Below are 24657 nucleotides of genomic sequence, written 5' to 3' on the forward strand. Positions count from 1 at the left end.
TGCTACAATGGATAGACTGGTCCAAAACAGAGCTGGGATCTTGATCCAGATTTCTCAAATGGGTGGCAGAACACATGTATTTGAGCCATTACCAATGTCTCCCAGGTTCTGTATTAGCAGGAGCCTGGAGTTAGGTCACCTACTGGGGTCTTAATTGCTAGGGTAAATCCTCACCCAAAACTCATATTTTAATTCTATTTTCCACAGACCTGTTGAAGCACTCTTGTATGTGGGTGTACCAGAAGAGATTTATTAGGGAATTGCCTCAGACGGTATGGAGGTCAAGATGCTCTTTTGCTGCCACTTGCAAACTGGAAAACCTGGAAGACTGGTGGAATGATTCAGTCTTGAGTCCAAAAGCTTGAGATACATGCAAGGTGATTTTGTATGTCTTGGGATATAAAAGTTCCAGAGTGTTTCTAAGTCCTAGGGAAGAAGAGGATGGGTATTCTAGCTCAAGAAGAGAGAGATAGAATGCTGTCTTCCTCTGCATTTCTGTTCTCTTCAGGTCCTTAAGGGATTGGAAGTTGACTACCTACATTGGTGAGTGTGATTCCTCTTCATTCAGTGTATTCATTCAAATGTTGATCTCTTTCAGAAACACCTTCACAAACATTTTCAAATTGTATGTGCTGCCAGTTAGGTAACATCTCTTTCTCCAATCATATTGACACATAAATTCAACCATCTTGATGCCAGTCCTGGTTGTAAGCATTTTGAAGGGGAAATGTTGACAAATGGAATATGGCTCAATGCTGTTTTATGCATGTTCAGGTATCATGTTGTTGCTTCTGTGTTAGGGTTTACATTTTAACTCTAGACTGTCATGAAGGAGAGGGGCTTTTTTCCATCCACTCCAGCCAACATAGACATGTGTTTTCAATGTCTTGGCTCTTTATTTACAATTGCACACAGTATTTTTCCTCACAAGCACATGGGAGTAGAGATAACTCTGATATGCTGATATTTTTAGGTTTGGGTTAATTCCCAGGAGAGGGATGGCCGGATCATATGGTAGGACTATATTCAGATTTCTGGGGTATTTCAGTGCTGTATTCAGCAGTGCCTAGACCAGCTTACATTCCCACCAACAGTGTGTTAGAGTACATTTACCGCCATATCCTCACCAGCATTTGTTGTTTGTAGATTTCTGTATGAGAGTCGTTCTGACTAGGGTGATGTGAAACCTCATTGTGCTTTTGATTTTCATTTCCCTGTTGAGTAATTATTCTGAGCATTTTTTCAAGTGTCTGTCATTTATATGAATTTCCTATCTTTAAAAATTCCTGTTCAAGTCTTTTGTCCATTTCTTAGCAGGATTGTTTTGTTGTTATTAAATTTCTTGAGCTCTTTACAAATCTGATATTAACAGTTTGGAAATATTTTCTTTCATTTTGCCAGCTGCCTCTTCACTTTGCTGAGTGTTTATTTTGTAGTGCAGAAGCCTCTCAGCTTGATATATTCCCATTTGTCAGTTTTGGCAATCAAATTGCCTATGCTTCTGGGGTCTTTTACAAGAAGTATTTGCCTATGCCGGAGTCTTACAAAGTTTCCCCAATGTTCTCCAGTAATTTTGTGATATCAGGTTGTAATTTAGGTCTTTGATCCATTTTGAGTCAATTTTTGTGTAAGGTATAAGGTAGGGGTCTTGTTTCATAATTCTGCATACAGAGATCCATTTGTCTTGGCACCATTTGTTGAAAGACTGTCCTGTCTTCAGGGATTTCAGCTCCTTTGCCAACAATGTTTTGGTTGTAGATATGTGGATGGATTTCTAGAATTTCTGTTCTCTTCCATTGGTATAATGTCTGTTTTGTGCCATTACCAGGCTGTTTGGATTATAACTGCCCTGTAGTATATCTTGAAATCAGATTGTGATGTGTCTGGCTTTGTTATTGTTTTTATAGGATCTCTAAGTTTCCATATGTATTTTAGCATCATTTTTCTATATCTGAGAAGAATGTCATTTATGTTTTGATTGGGATCACATTGAATTGGTAAATTTCTTATAATAGAATGGACATTTTGATGAGACTAATATTTCCAGTACATGAAAATGGGAGATTTTTCCATTTTTTATGTTTTTTCTTTCTTAAATTATTTATAAATTTCATTATAGATATCATTGTAATCCTTGGTTAAATTTATTCCAAGGAATTTTTTTTTGAGTGATCATGAATAGTATTGATCTTAGAAGTTGGAAGTTCTTTCTCAGCCATGGCATTTTCTGTGTATACGAAAGGTATTGATTTTTGTATGTTAATTTTATATCCTGGCACTTTTCCAATATCTTTAATGAGTTTCGACAGTCTCACAGTGGAGTCTTTTGGCTCCCCTATACATAGAATCATGTCGTCTGCAAATAGGGATAATTTGACTTCCTCCTTTCCAATTTGTATCCCTTTGATTTATTTTTCTTGCCTTATGGTTCTTGTTAAAACTCCCAGAAGTATATTGAATAGCATTGGTGATAGTGGGCATCCTTGTCTGGTTCCAGTTCTTAGTGGAAAAGCTTCTAGCTTTTCCCCATTCAATAAGATGCTGGCAATGGGTTTGTCATAAATTGCCTTAATTGTGTTGAGGAATGCTCCTTCTGTACCCAGTTTGCTTAAGATTTTCATCATGAAAAGATTTTGCATTTTTTCAAATGCTTTCTCTGCATCTATTTAGATAATCATATGGTTTTTGTTCTTCAATTTGTTAATATGATATATCACATTGATTGCTATGCGAATATTGAGCCATCCCTGCATACCTGGGATAAATCCCACTTGGAGGGTGTGAATAATCTTTTTCATGTGTTTGATTCGATTAGCTAGTATTTTGTTGAAGATTTTTGCATTTATATTCATCAAGGATATTGGTGTATATTTCTCTTTCTCTGTTGTATCTTATTCTGGTTTAGGAATTAAGGTGATGCTGGTTTCATAGAAGGAGTCTGGGAGGACTAATAACTTGAAAAGTGTCTTAATTAGTTCAGAATTTGAATTGCCTACATGTTCACATCATTAATTGGTTTGTTCATAAACTCATGGGAGAAAATTCTTTGGAAATTTGGAAAATTCTGAAAGAAATATGCATGTACTGTTTGTGGGTTCTATAGGTAGAAGTTGTTTAGGGGAGTAAAGAGCTGTTTCTGTCAAGAACTGTATTACAAATGCAGTATTTAAAGAGCCAATACTCCCTGTGTTCCAATACATGGTTTCTTCCTATGATATCTTTTATAAATGAAGCGCTGTGCTTTAATGAAGGAGACAAACCTTATAAACCCATGTAGAAATGCTTCAGGATGCATTAACCTCTTTTCCAAGATGCTGAACAGTTTTTACAATTCTGAACCATGTGTGTTAGGGTTAGTTTTTTCTGTCCTTGTCATAGTTTAGCATCCATCTAGGTAGTCTTAAAAACATGAGATATAGGTCAGCTAACTCACTGATATTTGACAAGTATCATAATCTTTTTGGATTTCAGTTGTCTTTTTTAATTCAGTGAAAAGATTTAGTGGTCAATAATTATTTGTGATGTTGATTTCTCAGTAAATCCAGTGTGTCTCTAAACTGATATGATTCTGTAAGAACTCAAAGATGCTGGAACTTATTATGTGTCACTGAAGATACTCAAGTGGTATGCTACCTGAAACATATATGTCAGGTTTGACAGCTCCTAGAGAATTTAACCTTACCACTGCTTTGGTGGAAATTTATAATGGCACAGGTAAAATGCAGATTGCCACTGGGCAAGAAAGCAAATTTGAACAGATGCTGTATAAATCTCATCCAGCCCTGAGGGTAGAAAACAGAGAAAACCTGTGAAGCAAACAAAGCTGTACAATCCAAAACTGAAAAAAATATAGAAAATAAAATGCATGAAATAGTAATGTTAAAGAAAATGAATACAGAGTGTATTCATGGCACAGGCAGCATCACAATTAATAAGAGATAATGGCAAATGTATTGATAGTGTATTAGTCCAAGAACAAGCAGGATCCAGAATGCTGGGTCCTGGTCTATATTCCCACTGTATGACCAATTGTTTCTGCTGCTTTGTCCTCTGCTCTCTATCTAGTTTATTTAAAAAATATTTATTTGAAAGGCAGAAATACGGTGTGGGGGAAGATCGCAGATCAATCTTCCGTCCACTGGTTCAATCCCCAAATGACTGTAACAGCTGGGACTGGGCCAGGCCTAAGCCAGGAGCCAGGAGCTTCTTCTGGTCTCTCACATGGGTATAGGGGCCCAAGAATTTGAGCCATCTTTTGCTGCTTTCCCTGGGCACATTAGCAGGGAGCTGGATTGGAAGCAGAGCAGCTGGACTCAAACTGCTGCCCATACGGAATGCAGGCACGGCAGGTGGAAGCTTAATCTTCCACACTACAGCACAGCTCCTCATTTTTGTTTTCACATGATAGAAATAAATCAACTTTTAATTCAACTTTGATCTCTATTTCTATCCACTGAATAATTTTTTTCAGATATATTTTTATGGTGTTTAGGATAAGTTGCTTTTTTTTCCAGATTAGCAAAACATAATATTCAACCTGAGTTCTAGTATCTTTTAACAATTTAATATAAATCATGATCTCTTAACTAATGGTAGTCATAGTTTAAGAGTACTTTTAAAAACTTTTTAGGTGCATATAAAATACTTCTTTTTTTTTTTTTTTTTTTTTTTTTTTTTTTTGACAGGCAGAGTTAGAGAGAGAAAGAAAGGTCTTACTTTTCCGTTGGTTCACCCCCAAAATGGCCGCTACGGCCAGCGCCGCTGCAGCCAGTGTGCCACACTGATCCGAAGCCAGGAGCCAGGTGCTTCCTCCTGGTCTCCCATGTGGGTGTAGGGCCCAATCACTTGGGCCATCCTCCACTGCCTTCCTGGGCCACAGCAGAGAGCTGGACTAGAAGAGGAGCAACCGGGACAGAACTGGCACCCCAACCGATACTAGAACCCGGGTTGCCAGCGCTGCAGGTGGAGGATTAGCCAAGTGAGCTGTGGCGCCAGCCAAAATATTTCTTTTAAAATGGTAATTTTTATTTGTTGAAATAAAGCAGCTTTTACTTCCTTAGACTAGAAAATAAAATGGAAATAAACAGCATTATTTTCTTAAGCTTTGCTAATGGTGAAAAGTTAAGTCTCTAGCTTTGTTGAAAAGCTGGAAAAATAGAATTTTTTTTCTGTATGTCCCCTGTTTTCCATTGTTTGATATTTACCACCAATGGCAATGTTCTTACATGAATGGACTGCCTAATCAAAAGTGAAGGGGTAAAGAGTGTTGTGTCAAATTATTTAAATTTAAAGTTTATACAAAATTATGACTCAATCAAAATAATTTTGTCTTGGGTAAGACAAAAACAATTAAAGTCTTTCAAACTGGGATTTCAGTATAGTCATGATAGTTTACATTAAACAAAAAGTGAAATAGTGTGCATGAGAATTATAATCACCTTTAATAGTTCATACTTCTTTTCTCACATACAGAATCTGCATTTAAACTTGCTATACTATTGGTTGTAATTAATTGTACTTGTCAATGAATTATCTACACTTTCTGACTCAACTGGGTCCATTGTAGAACTCAGAAAATATTATGTTGAATTAAAGTTTTCCAGGGCTCAGTGTTTCCCCTATTTCAGTAAGTTGAAGCATACTGTAGACTTGTCCTAAAAACCATTAACTTTATAGTAATGGTGAAAAAATATTTAAACCATCATAATATATGGACTTCTTTCTATGTGTAAAATACTATAGTAACATTGTATACCTTACTAAATCCTCTTAATGATCTTTAGTAATCATTACTATCTTCATTTTACAAGGAGAGAAGTGAAACTTAGAGGCTTTATGATTTTCAAAGCCTTCTTCAACTCTTAGCCATTCATCAGTGGCTTATTGAGCATCTCTGAGAAGCTGCGTATTTCAAATGCAGTGGTAAAACATTTCGTATCTAATGCTAAGTGTGGGTCCACTCTTCTTTGAACCTAGGCAGCATGTTTCTTATAGGTAGGAATTGAGCCAGATATGTCCAAAAGCATTATCTGTGTTTATAATCTCAATATGGAGATGACTTTCATAATTTTTTGGTAATAATTACAGAACTAAATAAATTTTAAAAAGTTGTATTGTGTACAGCAGTGTGTTCCAGCTGGCTAAACTGCCACCTGCAATGCTGAAATCCAATATGGGTATGAGTTCAGGTCCTGGCTGTTCTACTTCTGGTCTGGCCCCCTTCTAATGCAGCTGGGAAAACAGAGGAAGATGGCTGAAAAACTTAGTCCCTGACACTAACGTGGGAGACCTGGATGAAGCTCCTGGCTTTGGCTAGGCCCAATCCTAGCTGTTGCATACATATTGGGAGTGAACCAGTAAATGAAAGATCTCTCCCTGTAACTCTCCATTTCAAATAAATAAATAAATATATTTTTTAAAAAGTTATCTTATTTGTACCTTAAAAACTATGGCTGGGGCTGGTGCTGTGACATAGCAGGTAAAGCTGCTGCATACATTGCCAGCATCCCATATGGGCACCAGTTTAAGTCCCATCTTCTCCACTTCCAATCTGACTCTGCTAAAGCCTGGGAAAGCAGTGGAAGATAGCCAAGTCCTTGGGTTCCTGCATCCATAAGGGAGACCCTTAGGAGGCTCCTGGCTCCTGGCTTCGGATTGGCACAGCTGCAACCATTGTGGCCACCTGGGGAGTGAATCAGAGGATGGAAGATTCTCTCTCTCTCTCTCTCTCTGCCTCTCTGTAACTCTGCTTTAAAATAAATAAATAAATCTTTTTAAAAAATGTAGTCAATATCCCCCAAATCCCTGCCCTTCTCATGTGACTTCAGTAACATATGCTGATAAATACTCTAATACATATATAACACTATAACTTCTTAAGGCTTTGAATCCAAATTCTTGTCCAATCATCTCTTTAGAGAATCTGCATTTTGTTATGCACCTTGTTCCAGAGTTGGTTCTTTTACAGTAAAGTAGGTAGAGTAGAATCCTGAAATCTCTCAATGTCACAGTAAAAAAAGTCCACACTTCTACATAAGCTGCTCTTGTCTTCTATTAAATAAGTATATCTAAAAGTCAAGCTTATGGTTTATTGAGGGATGAGACTTTACCCTTCAAAAAAGCAATCATATACCAGAAAAGTATTAAATCGATGTTTGGAGTCATTTTTCTAATTCTGTCAACTACTTCTGTAAGTCTAGTTGGACATGTGAAATAGGAAATCTTTTGTTCAGCTATTCCTCAGGCATTAAACAACTCCCAAGTCTTAGGGGCTTACAATGACAAATACAGGACTGCCCATCATATTCTGCCCAACCAGACTTGACTGAGCATGACGAGGTTTGATTCAGTTCTGGTACAAATATCTTATATACTCTGTGACCCAAGCTATAGAATCGGCCATTATTTTGGCACATTGCTCTTGTTTTGGTGGTGGGAGCATAAGAGTGGCCAACAGACATGTGTGATACCATGTTCCCTGAAATAAATGGGCACATGATCACATACCATATGATTAAGCCCAAAGGCAGTGGAACAATGTGGTATACATTATCTATTGAGAGCTGGAGCAGGCCAGAAAAGAAAGGAAGAACTGTCAAGAAATAATAAAATCTGTCCCCAGGCAGTTTAATCACTAAAGATCTTTCAATAATATGTCTTTAATATTGTCCAAAAGGCAATGCATCAATTCAGTTTTCCCCAAAATATGCTATTCAGTATGTCAAGAAGCAAGTATACACATGTATTTTTTGCATATTTTTTTCTTGATTTTAAGTGGTCCTGTGTCCTAATAGTGATGTCAGTTTAATGAAACAAAAAAAAAGCTTTCTAGATATAGAAAATACCTCATTGAATAACCTCAAATTTCAGTTCTATAAATCAAGTTTCTTGGACAATAGTCATTCCTTTCTTCCCCAAGGTTAACTTTTGATTATAGATAATTTGCTTTCTCTCCTTTGAATTACCAAGACTTACATGTAAAATTTTACAACAGATAAGGTGGTTTGGAATCATAGAGCTTGAAAAGCTAAGATACTCCATCTCCACGTTTCCTTGTGAAAAGTTTTGATCAATGAAAGTAAGTGATGTATGAGCTTTCATGAAAGGTTCTCCAAAAGGAAAACTCAACAGACATAACCCTTTTGGATAATCTTCCTGCTTATCATATTGGTGTAATGCCTAGGGATGTAGTGAGCAATGAGAGGCACATACTAAAGGATCATCAAGGAGGAATGCAGAAGACCAAGATCTTGATGGCATTGGTAAGCCATTACGCAGATCATTCACTGTCATCTCAAGAAGTCAATTTGCATGTCACCCTCTATATTTTAATAATATATATCTAAAGACTATATCATCAATGACAAATAGATTCTGGGTTTCCACAAGAGATGAAGAAACTTTTTACTGTAGCTTCTATTGTATTGCACTACCTCCATGAACCTAAAGGTACCAACTCTGTCACCCTTTTGTGTAATTCTAAGTGGCTATCAATACCTATGAGAAATTCAAAGTTCTAGCTTCAAAAAATAAAATTTGGAATTGTAACTGAACTTGGAACTACATGTGACCACAGCAACAGATTCAGTTCTGAACCATTTTGTTGTCCTTACTGTGGTTTGCCTTGGCAAAGACAGATCTTAACTGCTATATTAAGTAGGATTAGTTGCTAATGCATTATTTCCCATTCTCCCCTTTTCTGTATATATGGCCAGATTAAAACTTTGGTTCTCTTGTGGTTCTTTTTGGTCATATTACCAGTTCTGGACAAAGTGTTGGGAATAGAAATGATGTGTGTCAGTTTCTGGCTTTGGTTTAAAGCATTTAATTGCTACTGTGAGACTCTCAAAAGCTCATTCTTTTCCCTCTTGTATGACATCTGGCTGGATCATTTACTTGAGCTTCCAAATGGCTGAGGCTTTTTCCTGCCAATCCCTGTTTGTCATATAATATGTTTAAGCATTACCATTTGGGGTTGTTTTTTACTCAACCATGATGTAACCTAATTGGATGACTCAAGCGCAGTTCAAGGGAGCCTCAACACAGGAGATAATTGATTAGTCCATTGATTTCAAGGAGGTTTTGAATGGTTGAACCACAGGAAGGACAGTGATGCATTCAGGGCCTTTGGAAGAATACGAATTAGGAGTTGAAAACTGTAAGAGTGCTCTCTCACACCTCCCCATCCCTTCCTTTCTTCCCATATTTTCTACACTTTCCTTGGTCTATTTACAATTATTTCCTTTAATTGCAAATTGGCCTTCTTCACATTGCGAGAAATACAAACTTCAGCAGTCTCTGAGTTTTGCAACTCATAGTTTCAGTGAAAAGGAGAAGAAATGACTTTATCTGCACCCTCATTCAAAAATTTCTGGAAATTTGGCCCATTCTGAGTACTCTTTAATCAACTATGTTCAGAGATATGGGGTTGTGAAGAACATGGCACAGAACTGTGTGGATGAGAGGAGAGGACACTTTTCCAGATCACAGTGGTGCTAAAGGATAGAATTTACCCATCATAAAAAATTTGATATTGTATATAGTCTTAAATAAAGATGTAAATATGATGTCTTAAATAAATATTTTCAAGCATTAACTAATAGAAAATGAGATCACTAGGACCTTGCAGTATACTGCTTTTGGGCTATAAGAAATGTTTAGATTTTTTAATGTGAAGTATGTCAGACAAAGAATGAGCAATAACTGGGAGCAGGTATTTAGCCTAGCAGCTGTGGCACCCACATCACATATTGGAGCACTTAGATTTAATTCCCGGCTCCAGGTCCTGCTTCCAACTTCCTGCCAAATGAGACACCGTGAGGCAGAGGTGATGGTTCTGGTACCTGGGTTGTTGCCATTGATGTAGGAGGCTTAGATTTTATTCTGGGATCCCAGACTTGGTCCCATTCCAATTCTGGCCAGAAGCCATTTGGGATGTGAATCAGCAGATGGGAGCATGTACATTCACTCTCTTTCTCACACACACACACACAGACGCATATACATGCACACAAACACGCACATGTCCCTGTGTCTCCTAAATAAATAGATACTTCTACAGAAGGAATAAGCAACAGAAATTAAAGAAAATGAATTGTATTAGAAATCTATATTAAGAAGCATGAATGAATCATTTATATGCAACTTGTAAGGTGCATGGAACTCATTGATTTGTTATTAAATGGTTCTTGCTAATATTTTTACTAAAACCTGTTTATCTCAACATTTGCTAAAGATTACATTTACTATTATATATTTAGTTTAGTCTATGCTGGTGGTTATCACACTACATTTTAAGAGATTAATTATACTTACTGTTTTCCTGGAGGCTGCAGGTTTATTAAATGTGAATAATGTGTCTGAATTCTACTCTACAATATTTCAAACCATAAATTAAGAATCTAGAAAAGAAATCTTACTACAGGGATATCTTAATTTTATTTGTCAAATAGGAACTATCCAAATGCAAAGTTAAAATTGTATTCAACCGTAGATACATTTTTTCTGAATTTAGGTTACTCATGAATCTTAGATGGCTACTCAGGTTGACATTTTGTATTTTCCTGAAATTTAGCTATTAGTTCACATAAAACATGTAAAATATCTTTTACATTTAAGTATATTATAGAATCAGAGTCAAGCTTTAATTAGTGCTATTAACTGAAAGGAAAAAGCATCCTTAGATAATCTTTAAAAATTATGATTGACTTGGGAATTCACACATTGATTATACATATCAAATTTTTAAAAAATTAGATTTGGTTGTGACCCAAGGTGGAAAATAAACAAGTAATTCTGTCCTAAGAGAGATAAAAATATATTTATTGCTCACAACACAGCTTTACCTATACATAGAAGGAAAAGGATATTTATGAATGCTCTGTCTCCTTTCAAGAATGCTGCCTGATTTTATTTAAAAAAAAAAAGAAAGAGAAAGCAAGGGAAAGGGAAGGGAAATGGATGGGACGGGAAGGACCAGTGTTGTGGCATGAGGGGTTAAGCTGCCACCTGTGACACCAGCATCCTATATGGGTGCTGGTTTTTGTCCCAGCTGTGCCACTTTCCAATCCAGCTCCCTGCTAATTGTCTTGGAAAAAATAGCAGAAGATGGCCCAAATGTTTGAGCCCCTGCACCCATGTGGGAGATCTGGAAGAAGCTCCCGGCTTCAGCCTGGTCCAGTGCTGGCTGTTATAGCCATCTGGAGAGTGAACCAGTGGATGGGAGATCCCTGTCTCTCTGTCTCTCCCTATTTCTCTGTAACTCTGATTTTCAAAATAAGTAAATATTTTTTAAAAAGGAAAAGAATATTGCTTGGAACTTGCACATACAGGTTACATCTGTAAGTCATTGGAAGAAACTTAGGGTTAGGCGCAACATTTCAAGCAGAAGTATCTGGGATATGTGAAGTTATGGGAGAGGGAAGAAACATATTTTGAGACAACAAATGGTTTGCAAACAAGTAGTATATCCAAACTGACAACATGGAATTCTTCCTGTGCATTTAATGGGCTCACATCTGGTAGATTTATATTTATCTGGTATATCCATTTTTCAGCTGTACTCAGGTATGTCCCTGTTGGTAAACGTAAACTTCTTGGTTGCTACTTGTTTCCTTCTTGTATCCATGAGATTTTGACTCCATTTCAGCGACATTATATTACATTCCTGCAAAGTTGAAACCATGTCCAGATACTCTTTTGGAGGTCTTCCTATTCTAGTGAAACTAAGCAAGCTCACTGTGAATAGTTAAGGAGGTTGTACATGCAAACTGTGCACAGTGAGGAGCTGAAATCCCAGTGCAAGTAATGTCTTTTGTAATTCAAATGTTTAGAAAAGCCAATCTTAGTACAATTCTTATTTCAATTATCCACCCAAATGGAATGTCTCTTTCTATTTTGTACAATTGAATTTAATGTGCTAGCTCTAGTTAAAGTTCAGAGAGGTAATACAAATACATCTTTATGAACTAGAATGAGTTCCCAAAATATTTGAGAACATTAATTGTCCAGAAATATTAAGCGATAGTCAGATGAGAAAAAGTGTTTCATAGTAAAAATATCAAGATCCAGCAATTTTAACAAGTTTCTTTGCTATCAAAAAACTTTTCAGAATATTTATTGTGCTAATCTGTATTTGAAAATCTCCAAGGAGAGGATTTTTTTTTTTTTTTTTTTTTTTTTTTTTTTTTTTTGACAGGCAGAGTGGACAGTGAGAGAGAGAGACAGAGAGAGAAAGGTCTTCCTTTTGCCGCTGGTTCACCCTCCAATGGCCGCCGCTGCAGCCGGCGCACCGCGCTGATCCTGGCAGGAGCCAGGAGCCAGGTGCTTTTTCCTGGTCTCCCATGGGGTGCAGGGCCCAAGCACCTGGGCCATCCTCCACTGCACTCCCTGGCCATAGCAGAGAGCTGGCCTGGAAGAGGGGCAACCGGGACAGAATCCGGCGCCCCAACCGGGACTAGAACCCGGTGTGCCGGCGCCGCAAGGTGGAGGATTAGCCTATTGAGCCACGGCGCCGGCTTAGGAGAGGATTTTTGTTTGCAGTGGTTGACCAGGCAACATTTCCTTACGTTTCATTTCACAGGGAAGTGGAGTAAGATACTGATTTAGTTCAGTGTTTTTGAAAATCTTCTAAAGAGAAAATGAACTCTCACCTCACCCTCTGATTTATTTAATTGAGATCTTCCAACAAAGGTCCTGGAAACCTATATTTTTAAGAAGCAGCCTGGGGCACACTTATCATTAAGTGGTATTTGGAAACACTTATTTATAGACATGTTTTTCCACTAAGAGTCTACAACATAATCACCTGGGAAGCTTTTTAAAACATGCATTTATCAAGTCCCTCCCACGTCTGTGACCCAGAGGCAGGTTCCTCTATAGCCATTCCATACACTATCTCTCAACTAAGGACCACCATTTTAGACTTACCGTCCTTATTCCTCCTAGATCACCATTCAGTTATACACTCCCACAATGAAATTTTCTTTCTTGATCCTGTTTCTTACCATGTAATCTGATTCTCACTCCCATTAAGCTACTTCTTTCAGGGAAATGGGAAGAGAACTCCTAGCCATGCTTTATTCCAGGGCAGAGCTGACAGTAGAAAAAGGAAAAGTCTTGACAGTGAGGTGTAATCCAGCCAGCAGATAAAATATTTGAGAATAATTAAAAGCTGGGGGCTTACACATGAGACATTTTTATAGCTCATATGCCTTTTAATGTATACTATTGGCATAAGCTGGGTGCCCATTTTGTGAAAGGGTAACTGAATTAAATAGATTCCCTTGTGTAAAATGTTGTCTCCTTGATCTGTTTTCCAGATGTTTCCATGGCAAATGTTTTCTTAATGTGAAGCCTGACCTTAAAAAGCACCTGGATAGTATACAGCTCTTCCAGACACAAATCATCATTTTCTTTTTAAAAACAGAGACTTACAGAGTGGAAACTGGATTTATTCTAAACACAAACAAGGATGATCCTACTTTGTATTCATGTGGAAAAATAAAGTGACAAAAATGTTTATTTAAACATCAATCAATGTAAAGAGCTTAATTCAAGTCTGCAAATAACACAATAGTAAATACTTTGTACAAGGCCACAGGATGTTCAGCAGCTATGTTTGAACAGTTTTTTCAGGATTATTTTTTCTATGTGGTTTCCCCCTAATAACACAGAAGTAAGATGTACTCTAGTGTGTGGGTCAACAGCTGAGGAATTTTGAATCAGACAATTTGGGTTGCAATGCCTTGCCACCACTGTACAGCTGTACTGACTTGGACAGCCTTCTTTGCCTTATTACACTTAACTGTAAATGTGGATTATAATAGTACTTACCTGGTAAGATTGTTATAAAAATCAACTATGTTTATGTGTATAAACACTTAAAAAATACTTGTTGGACCTGTAGTCAATATCTGATAAATATTAGATTCAATAAAATAGAGGTTTCAATGGGCTATTCAACATTAAAAGTAAGTTCCAGTGATTTTGAGGCTATTATTTTACTTTGTTATTAGTTAAAATTTTGGTTCACAAAGCCGTCTTATACCAGAAGCATTAGTGAGGAAGCAGAGCGGTAAATGGCAAATTTCTACCCTACTTAAATGTGCTACTTGATTCATTCATGGAACTATTTACTGCTTGCTTTAATTTACTGGAACATCCTCATGTTAAAGGGAAAGCAAGTAGCTAAAATCTGTAAAATAGTTTAATTATGAAAGTCACCAGAGAGATTAGGTGCTGTAAATGTCATTGGCCCAAGAAGGTAGAGAAATATCAGGAAGAAATAGTGGACTAGTGGGTAGAAGAACAAAATAGAATAGGGAAGAGTAGTTAAAGAAACAAGAGAAAAGATTGCAGGCGCGTTGGCAGAGAAAAGAAATATACTACCAATTAAGTATGCTTTCTGCAAACTATGCAGAGTACCACAAATATTCCTTATAAACATGTATTTGGAATCTTCCCTCCTCTACTATCAGGTATCCATGTAAGAGGAAGCTTGCATTAAAGAAATGTGCCTTATTTCAAATGTTTTGCTCATTTACAACTCTAGATGGGCAAATCATTCCAAAAGTCATTTAAATAAAGATTAATAGTGGTGAAAACCCTGAGAATAGTCTGAGGATTTAGGCTAAAATTATTTTTCTTTAAAAGGTGTCTATTGGTTGTAATTCTGTTAAACTAAGTAAGTTAGAAATGCATATGACCACACATTGAATTTATCTCACTCACCATTTATTTTTCTTCAAACCAGTCTTTTATTTCATTTTGGCTATGCACTTTTTTATTAGTTTTATTTTCAACATGGAGTAGACATTCATATTGTGACAAAAATTTTCTTCGAAAATGTTTTCTGTTCAAAGTACAGAAGAAAAATATGATACACAGAGATTTTTACAAGTGATTATTAATGCTTTGAATTTAAACTATTCACATCAATTCTTGGTTAAGATTAAATATTTCAGGTAGCCTTCTAATAAAAGTGAGAAAGCTAATTCATATCTAATTGCCATCAAAATCAAGGTCCCTGTAAAGCGAACTACTATCTTACCTTAAATTTATTCAAGCAATATTAAAAATAGCAAAAAAAACAAACAAACAAAAAAAAAAAACAAAAAAAAATAGCAAACATCAGTAGAGTATACTGAAGAGAGAAAAATTCTTACTTGGTACATATTCTGATACTGTGAGTGACTAGAAGCATAGACTTTCTGGATACAGGCATTCTAGTTAACACACAATGATTTGAAACATAAAGCATATAGTTTCCATGGATACTCACATTTCAAAGAGGAGGGAATTTCTGTGGCACACATCTAGAAGTCCTGAAACATTTTAGTAGGAAGGAATTACGATAGACATCTCTGTGAAGCTGTAAAAGCTACCTTGTGTAGCTGTACTTTTCTTTCATGTTTTCCATCATTTGTTGTTTATTTTAGCTTCCCTGAATAAGAATTTCTAAGATGTGGGAGGTTTTCTATTTTAATGTTGTTCATTTTTTCTCTTTTTCCCTCCACATTTGTGTTAATAGTACTTGATATTTACAGGATATGCTTCACTGTGAAAATTCCCTTAAAACCCATAGTCATTTAACTAAATTCAAGTCCTACTTTATTAATTTGGGCCATTTGAGAATATGTGTATTGAATTGATGTGAACAATGCCAGAAAGATATTCTGCTTCCTAGACTCATATCAGCGCTGGGCAGACTGTGACCCAGGGCTCTGTTCCTGAGTTTTGTAAGAGCTCTATTCCTGAGCTTTGTAAGGGAATAGCATTTACTGTACACCTCAGGAAACATGAAGCTAGAGTTCTCAGGTCTGTTTGTGATGCTGGTGATAGCCAGCACCCTTTCTCCTTGCATGATGTTAAGCCTATATTCCTGTGTTAAAATTTTGAATCTGTTTCTTAATTTAGCTGCATAACAGGGGCATGTAAATATTCTGTCTCAGTTTTCTCATTTGTAAAGTGGGATAATAGTGATATTTTCCTCACAAGTCTGATGATAGAATAAAGTGTATTCTGACTTCTGTCACAGAACCCTTTGACTTTTGCGTGAGCGTCTCAAGTTTATTCACAAGTTTTCATTTGAATGCAACTTTTAGAATAACGTACTAGTCTAAATCTGACCCAGATTTGCCAGACTTTTGCCTGTATTGAACTTTTTTGTTTTTTTCTATTCTAAACACCCCTATTTTGTCCTCAGATTTTTTTTTTTAGGCAAATCCCTTCATTTCTGAGATCTGTCCTCTTTCACTCCGAGGGCATCATGAAGCTACTCATTCTTTTCATCTGTGTTCCTTTGTAAGGAGGCATCATTCTTATATTCCTCTCACATTCTCTCAGTTTTTCAGTGTCACAGATTTTTGGATACACTTCCTATACTAGATTGTCACTGTTTTTTTTAGTCTTGGATAAATGCTTCAAAGTGTGGTGTATTTTCTGGATTCTTACATAGACACCAAGGGGCTGTGTGTTGCAACCCAGATGTTTAGAGCTTGGATCTTGACTAATGAGCATTGAAAAATGAGAGGGAGTTGGGCAGACATATTTTTCTCCATTACTTTATTTGGTGGACTAGTTTGAATGGCAGTGCTTTGTTCTTCTTGGAAAAAACAAACCCTACAAGTTGACAAATAAGCCTGTTGGGAGATTCTTTTTCTGTTTTTTTTTCCCAGTTTGTCACAAAACCACAGCTGAAACAGTGACACACCACATTGCATTGCCTTGTATATTCCCTTGTTTCACTTTTATTTCTTTTTCTGTACCTTCTTCTTCTTAAAATAGTAGCTCCTCAAGATACTTTATCTTTGATCTTTATCATTACTTTCACCCTAATGATTTCTAGAGCAAACATTTTATTTTATTGCAGATAACCTCAGCATTGGCACCCTTTATTTCATTTTACTTTGGAGCCATACAAATGTTCAGTACCCAGATTCTACTCATAACAACTTTCAAGAGCGTTGTTTTCTTCCACCTTTAGCCTTTACATGCATGGCCTTTCTGGTGTATAACCCATTTCCATTACCCTTCCCTTATTGTTTGACTAAGAGGCTCAGTTAATGATTTTCCTATGGGTGACATCCTGCCTTGAGGATGGCAACAGCAAAAATGCTCCCCAGTGCAGATACACTGGCCCTTCCACACTTCCTCCCTCTTGTGTCCTCTGCCACACTCAAACCAGGGTCTAAGAGTAGTTTTTGACTACATTGTGATTCAGCTCCTCAACATTCATTTGGTGGCAGTGATCAGGTTTGTGAATCATCTACTTACTTTTCTTTCTGTTCTGTACCTCAAGCAATATTGCATACTTAAGCTTTCAGACTGTTAAAATGAGAATTATGTCAAGACTCTATATAAATAACTGGTTCTTGAATGCAGTTCACCCAGTAGATTAATACTTCTAAAAAATATTGCACATATCTTTAAAAAAGTATCTGAATTATTTTCCATTAAAACTAGAGAGAGGGGCAGTATTTTGGTGCAATTGTTAAGTTGTTGTTTGCAATGCTTATATCCTTCTGTGAGAATATGTGTTCAACTCCTGGGTCTACTTCTGTTGATTGTTTCCTGTGTTGTAAAGAAGCTGTTTATTTTGATGCGATCATATTTATCTATTTTTGCTTTTATTGCCTGTCCTTTTCCAAAGCATATTTCCCATTCTAACATCCTGAAGCAGTTTTTTATGCATTCTTCTGGTAATTTCATAGTTTAAGGTCTATTTAAGACATTAATCAACTTGAGATCATTTTTTTTTATGGGTTGAGAGATGGGGTTTAATTTTTACCTTGTACATCTGTTCATTCAATTTATCCAGTGCCATTTTTTTTTCAATTTTAGTTAAGTTATACAAGTTTCATGTATGTCATATATACATATTTAGGGATATAGTGATACTTCCCACTCTACCCTCTTTCCCATCCATGCTCCGACCCTTCATCTTCCTCCCTCTCCTATTCCCACTCTTAAGTTTTACAAAGATCTATTTTCAGTTTACTTTATACTCATAAGATTAACCCTACCTAAGTAAAGACTTGAACAAATAGTATGAGGAAAAGAAATGCTGTTTCTCAACAGTGGAGACAAAGGCTGTAAATTATTACTGAATCTTCAAATGTCTATTTCACTCCAATGGATTGCATTTTAAGTAGTCTGTTATTACCTAGATCAGGGAAAACATATGATATCTGTCTCTTTGGGATTGGTTTATTTCACTAAGTATTATAGTTTCCAATTGCATCCATTTTGTTGCAAAAGACAGGATTCCATTTTTTACAGGTGAGTAGTACTCCATTGTGTATATATACCATAATTACTTATCCATAATTATACCATAATATCTTTATCCAGCCATCAGTTGATTGGCATCTGATTTTATTCCATATCTTAGCTATTGTGAATTAAGCTGCATTGAACATGGGAGTAGAGGTAACTTTTTGATATGCTGATTTCTTTGGGTTTGGGTAAATTCCCAGTAGTGAGATGGCTGCATCATATGGTAGGACCATATTCAGATTTCTGAGGGATCTCCACATTGTCTTCCACAGAGGCTGGACCAGTTTACAATCCAACCAACAGTGGATTAGGGGACATTTTCCCCCAACAGGCTAGCCAGCATTTGTTTGTTGATTTCTGTATGAGAGTCATTCTAACTGGGGTCAGGTGAAACCTCACTGTGGTTTTGATCTCCATTTCCCTGATCCTGAGCATTTTTTCAAGTGTCTGGCCATTTGAATTTCCTCTCTTGATAAGTGCCTGTTCAAGCCTTTTACCCATTTCTTAATCAGATTGTTTGATTTTTTATTGTTAAATTTCTTGAGCTCTTTATAAATCTGGATATTAACCTTTTATCAGCTGCATAATTTGCAAATGTTTTCTTCCATTTTGTCAGTTCCCTCTTCACTCTACTGAGTGTTTCTTTTGTAGTGCAGAAGCTTTTCAGCTTGATGTAATCCGATTTATCATTTTTGGCTTTGATTACTTCTGTTTCTGAGGTCTTTTCTTTTTTTAACTTTTATTTAATAAATATAAATTTACAAAGTACAACTTTTGGATTATAGTGGCTTTTCTCCCCCCATAACCTCCCTCCCACCCGCAAACCATTCCATCTCCCACTCCCTCTCCCATCCCATTCTTCATCAAGTTTCATTTTCAATTATCTTTATATACAGAAGATCTACTTAGTATTTACTAAGTAAAGATTTCAACAGTTTGCACCCACATAGACACACAAAGTATAAGTACTGTTTGAGTACTAGTTTACCATTAATTCACATAGTACAACACATTAAGGACAGAGATCCTACATGGGGAGTAGGTGCACAGTGTTTCCCGTTGTTGACTTAACAGTTGACACAGTTATTTATGATGTCAGTAATCACTCGAGGCTCTTGTCATGAGCTGCCAAGGCTATGGAAGCCTCTTGAGTTCACCAACTCTGATCTTATTTAGACATGGCCATACTCAAAGTGGAAGTTCTCTCCTCCCTTCAGAGAAAGGTACTCTGAGCTCTTTTCTAAGAAATCTTTGCCAATCTCTGGAGCAAGGACAGTCTCTTCAATACGTGATACTGGGAAAACTGAATCTCCACATGCAGAAGTATAGAATGAGACCCCTACTTTATACCTTACACAAGAATCCACTCAAAATGGAACAGAGACCTAAATCTATGTTCCAATACCATTAAATTACTAGAGAACTTTGGGAAAACTCTTCAGTACCATTTATTGAAAACAATGTTTATTTCTTCTGTGCATGTTATTAGTATGTTTGCCAAAGACCAGTTGGCAAGTTTCTATTGTAAAGAAGCGATAAATGAAGAGATTGAAATATTGCGTTATATGTACATGTTTTGAATCATCAGTGGATACTTCCATACATATCTAGAATTTTTATGTATCAGTAAAAATAATATAAAGTGGAGAGGGAGTTTGGTTGAGGGACTTGGATATGGGCTGATACCTAGATTCCATTTCAGAATGCCTGGGCATGATGCGTTGCTCTGGTTCCTTATCCAGGTTCCTGTTAAAGCTGACCCTCAGAGGCAACAGTGTTTGCTGAAGTAGTTGAGTTACTACCATCCACAGTAGATAGGAAGTCTTTTCTCACTTTCACTTTCTTTCTGTCTCTCTCTCTGTGTCTCTTTCTCTCTCTCTGTATGTATCTCTGCCTTTCCAATAAAATTAAGTAAAATGGAGTCATAAATAAAACTCAATCAGGATCAACTCAATAGCTTCAACACCCATTATCAGAAAATAAAGAAACAGGGGACGGCAATGTGGTGTAGTGGGTAAAGCCGCCACCTACAGTTCCGGCATCCCATATGGGCACCGGTTTGAGTCCCAGCTGCTGCACTTCCAATCCAGCTCTCTGCTATGGCCAGAAAAGCAGTAAAAGATGGCCCAAGTCCTTGGGCCCCTGCACCCATGTGGGAGACCCGGAAGAAGCTCCTGGCCTCTGGCTTTGGATAGGTGCAGCTCTGGATGTTGCAGCCAATAGGGGAGTGAACCAGTGGATGAAAGACCTTTCTCTCTCTCTCTCTCTCTGCCTCTCCTTCTCTCTGTGTATCTCTGTGTGTATCTCTGATTTTCAAATAAATAAATAAATCTTAAAAAAAGAAGCTTAATTTCTCATCTTATATTTTACTGTAACTCTGGATTCTATAATTTTCCCTCTAAGATTGGGACAAATGTCTTATCTTCTAACTTCAGAGGCTATAATCTGAACAGAATTATAAACATCTTTCTTCATGAATTTTTGTGTGAATTGAAGAGTACATTTGATTCTTGATTTTTGTTATGCATAGATTATATGGCAAATAGTTTCTGGGGATAAAAGCAGAGTACTATAAAGTACTTCTTTGCATTAATTTGGCCATAACTAATAATAAATTATGTTATAAATTGTCTTCATCTTCTCAAGTTGCTCTCCATTCACTATACTATTTAATTTTGGGGTACTTCCTTCTATTAATTGGAGAATTTCTTAGCAATCCATCACAAAATCGTGGAGAATCTGATATCTTTTTGCTTGTTCACTGTATCCTCTACAATTTACATGTATATCCATTTCCAAGGCAGGAGATTTCCTCTTCATACTTTTTCATATCAAGAATTATATTAAGAAATGGCTATTAATTTGGTCCATTTCCGCCCCTATTCCTTTTTTATGTACCAATTGTGTGCTAGACACATTCTTCTTACATTTGGAGTAACTCAAATAACAAGAACAATCATTAAAAAAATCAGACCCTTTATCGAGCTTATATTTGAGTATAGAGATATACAATACAAAATAAATATAATAATAAAAAATAAAAAATGAATATAATATTAAGTGTATGCTATAATATATTTCCAAACTTTTTGAAGCTAATTATCAGGAAAAAATGTGTACACTATCATGTATGTATAATTATTTACACTGTCAAACATGACTGTCAGACAACTTTAAGAAGTATGTTCATATCCTGCTATACAAATATATACTCAAGTTTTACATTGGAAAGTGAAAGATATAAATATTAAATATGGGTATTTGGCATAATAGTTAAGACTGCACTTGTTATGCCCTCATCTCATATAGAAGTTCCTGGGTTCAAGTTCTGGTCCCACTTCTGATATCAGCTTCTTGTAATGTGCTCCCTGAGAGGCAAATAAAATGAATCTCAGGTACTTGGGTCCTTGATACACATATGAGAAACTTGGATTGAGTTTCAGGGTTCCAGCTTAAGCCTCTGATTCAGCTACTCCTCTTCTAATCCAGCATTTTGACTACTATGCCTGGAGTGGCAGCAGAGGTCAGCCCAAGTGCTTGGGCCCCTGCCACCCATATGGGAGACCAGGGTGAAGTTCCAGGCTCTTGGTTTTGGCCTGGTCCAAATGTGCCTATTTGGGGAATGAACCAGTGGATGGAAGATTCATTCTCATTCTCTCTCTCTCTCTCTCTCTCTCTCTCTCTGTCTCTCTATCTCTATCTCTTTCCCTCCCCCTCTTTCTCTCTCTCTCTCTCTTCCTCTCCTCCTCTCCTTCTCTCTCTGACAGATTGCCTTTCAAAGAAATAAGATTGAATAAAGAAATGAAACTAAGAATTTAAGTATTAATGGCCAAATACTATTGAGTAGAAGTTGGTGCTCAGTTGAAGCTGAAGAGTATAACCTGGTAGTGAATGCCCTACTCTTCAAAGTCATGATTCTGTAAGTTTCTTTTCTAAAATAATAAATAGTCATAGAAAAGGAGGGAAATATGTAGTTCAGTGGTACTTAACTGTTAGGGATCAATTATTGTGGAAAAGGATTACATCATATGCTAACAGGTCATGTATTTAACCAGAAGACAAGTAAAGCAAAAAGGAGGAGAAAAAAGCTTGGTAGAAAAGTCTTCAATTTGCTGTAGATGACAAATGCCGGTTTTTTTCCTAGTTTAATTCAATATATGCAAGTGACAGACTGTGATTAAATGCCAAGTCTTTCAATAACAGTGTGATTCTGATTTCAAAAATACAAAATCCAAACTTTATTTCATTTTAACATTGCTTAAGTAACTAACATTAATTATGTTCAGGAAAAAAATAAGGGAAGAGTTAAGCACAGATAGCAAGAATAAGAATCAAGTATCTAAAGCATATTGCAGCACATAGATTATAATATTTTAGCATATTTTTGAATTCTATCTTCTTGGAAAATTAGAACATTTAGGAGACAACCAACTATTAATATATAAAAAATTCAGAAGAAAAACACAGTTCTTTTATGTTTTATGCTGTGAGGATAGTCAAGTGTGCTAACTTGGCAGAGATGGCCCAGAAGGAAGCTCCCAATTCCTACACCAAACATCTATATAGAGAAATTAGAATTACTATCCTATCTTTGAGACCTGCAACACTTATTCACTTATTCCAGTGGCAGAATATATGAATTACAGTATTTATAGCAACTGACAAACACACAGTAGAAGGATTCATTCTAGTTCAGTGTGCTTTGTTCTTTGGAGCTTCCCCTCCTCCTGCTCCCTCCTTCCCTCCCTCCCCAACCCCGAGTGCGGAAAGAATAGTAGGAAAAATAACCTTAGTTTGGCAGAGAGCAGAGAAGAAACAATGAGCAAGGGATTAGGAAGAGAAAAAGGACCAAGATCACAAAGGGGGCAGGTATTGCACCTAGAGCTTCCAAATCTTCAGGGAATGTTAACAAAGTATTGTGACAGGCCTTGTCATGAATATTGAGAAGTGTCACACAAATCTTCCCTTCAGGATCTAGGTACTTGTTCCTCAGTTTCCAGGAATGTTGCTTGCTGTTGGTTTGCAGCACAGTCCCAGACATAATTTTCTCATCCAAATCTACACTGCCTTTCTGGGGAGCATTGAGTGGCCAATGCAGAGGGTGTAAAGCTTCAAGCACATCTTTAAAGGACCCTCCTGACTTCTCAGTTTCCACAGGGGTAATCAGCTAAGGATATCATGGCTTCTGTATGACAGTTCAGCTTCTCCTCATCCCGTCTCTTGCTGCCTTCCATCCTCTACAACAGCTATTTTTAGAGCAAAGCCCAATAAACCCCCAACATGTAAATGCCATCATAATCTCTTTCCCCGAGAATCAGCCTAAGGAACATTGGACGTGATTGGATTCCCTTTGGAAATCAGTAAAAGGAGAGAGAGATGAGAGACCTCCCTACTCACACATGTTTTAGGTTCATTGGTAAGTACAACTGATGAAACAGGAGCACATAGGAAGAGAAACATGAAATAAAATATGAAAATATGTCCTTTTTTAGAGCCTTTTCTCTGAATTCAAACTGCCTGAGTAACCATCCCAATTTTACTAGTTACTGGCTGTGACAAGTTTGCATATTGTTTTACCTTTCTCTCCCTAGGCTGTCTCATGTAGGTACTGGTAGCAATAACATTATCTCCCTCATAAGTATTGCATGAATATTAGGTGCGTTAGTACACATAAAATGCCTAGATCGCTACTTCTTCATATTTAGAAAGTGATATTAAATATTGTATCTAATACTGTAAAAATCTTAGTTCTTTGAATAGTGTAAGTTCAGGTCAAATTCAACCATTTTCAAAGAGCTGACATTACAGCAACAAGTTTGTTGCATACTATCACCATATTTGTGTACACATATTTATTAACATGAATTCCATTCAACTAATGAGAGTCTCGTCTCTTCTTCCCTGGTTCTTTCTTCTGTCACATGCTACTAAATTCAAGATAGTAATTTCCTGTTACATGTAGTGGCTAAGCACAAAAATTGGCACTGGAGATGCCTGTATATTAGCAGTTGTAAAAAATAAATAAATAAATCTTGAGTCTGCTATGTGATGACTATAAGAACAAAGGGTGAGCTGAACTGCTATGGTTTTCAGTTTGTTCAACATAAAATAGGTACAAAAATCCTTACATAGGACTGAGTCTAATATAGTGACTGGCATATTTTAAGAACTGTTATCTTTTTAAGTTTCCTGATACTTTTTCCAGCCTACAGTGTCGGAGTTCCTCCTTGAGGGGGTCTTATTATTTTTGAGATTACTGATGATCTAAATCATTAACAGTATTATTATTATTATAATTACTGTGTTAGATGAATACTATTTGTCAGACCCATGTAAATATTTGTATGTTTTTCTAATGCAGAAAATTAGATACCTTATGTG

At 36.6% G+C, this 24657-nt stretch overlaps 1 long non-coding RNA gene across 3 annotated transcripts in view; it reads left to right on the plus strand.

Annotated features, from left to right (window-relative positions):
- The window catches only part of LOC103348344 (uncharacterized), a 193994-nt gene extending 174891 nt beyond the window's left edge, over positions 1–19103 (plus strand). For 2 of the 3 annotated variants that reach the window (XR_011380188.1, XR_011380187.1), the window contains 2 exons: positions 208–377; positions 13320–19103. This is a non-coding gene — a long non-coding RNA (uncharacterized lncRNA). Of the gene's footprint in view, positions 1–207; positions 378–508; positions 4543–13319 lie in introns of those variants that run through there. The other variant, XR_007919521.2, reaches the window with a different exon arrangement.
- The last annotated feature ends 5554 nt before the right edge of the window (positions 19104–24657 follow it).

Source organism: Oryctolagus cuniculus, chromosome 11 (assembly GCF_964237555.1).
Source record: "Oryctolagus cuniculus chromosome 11, mOryCun1.1, whole genome shotgun sequence".
NCBI classification, from domain to species: Eukaryota; Metazoa; Chordata; class Mammalia; order Lagomorpha; family Leporidae; genus Oryctolagus; species Oryctolagus cuniculus.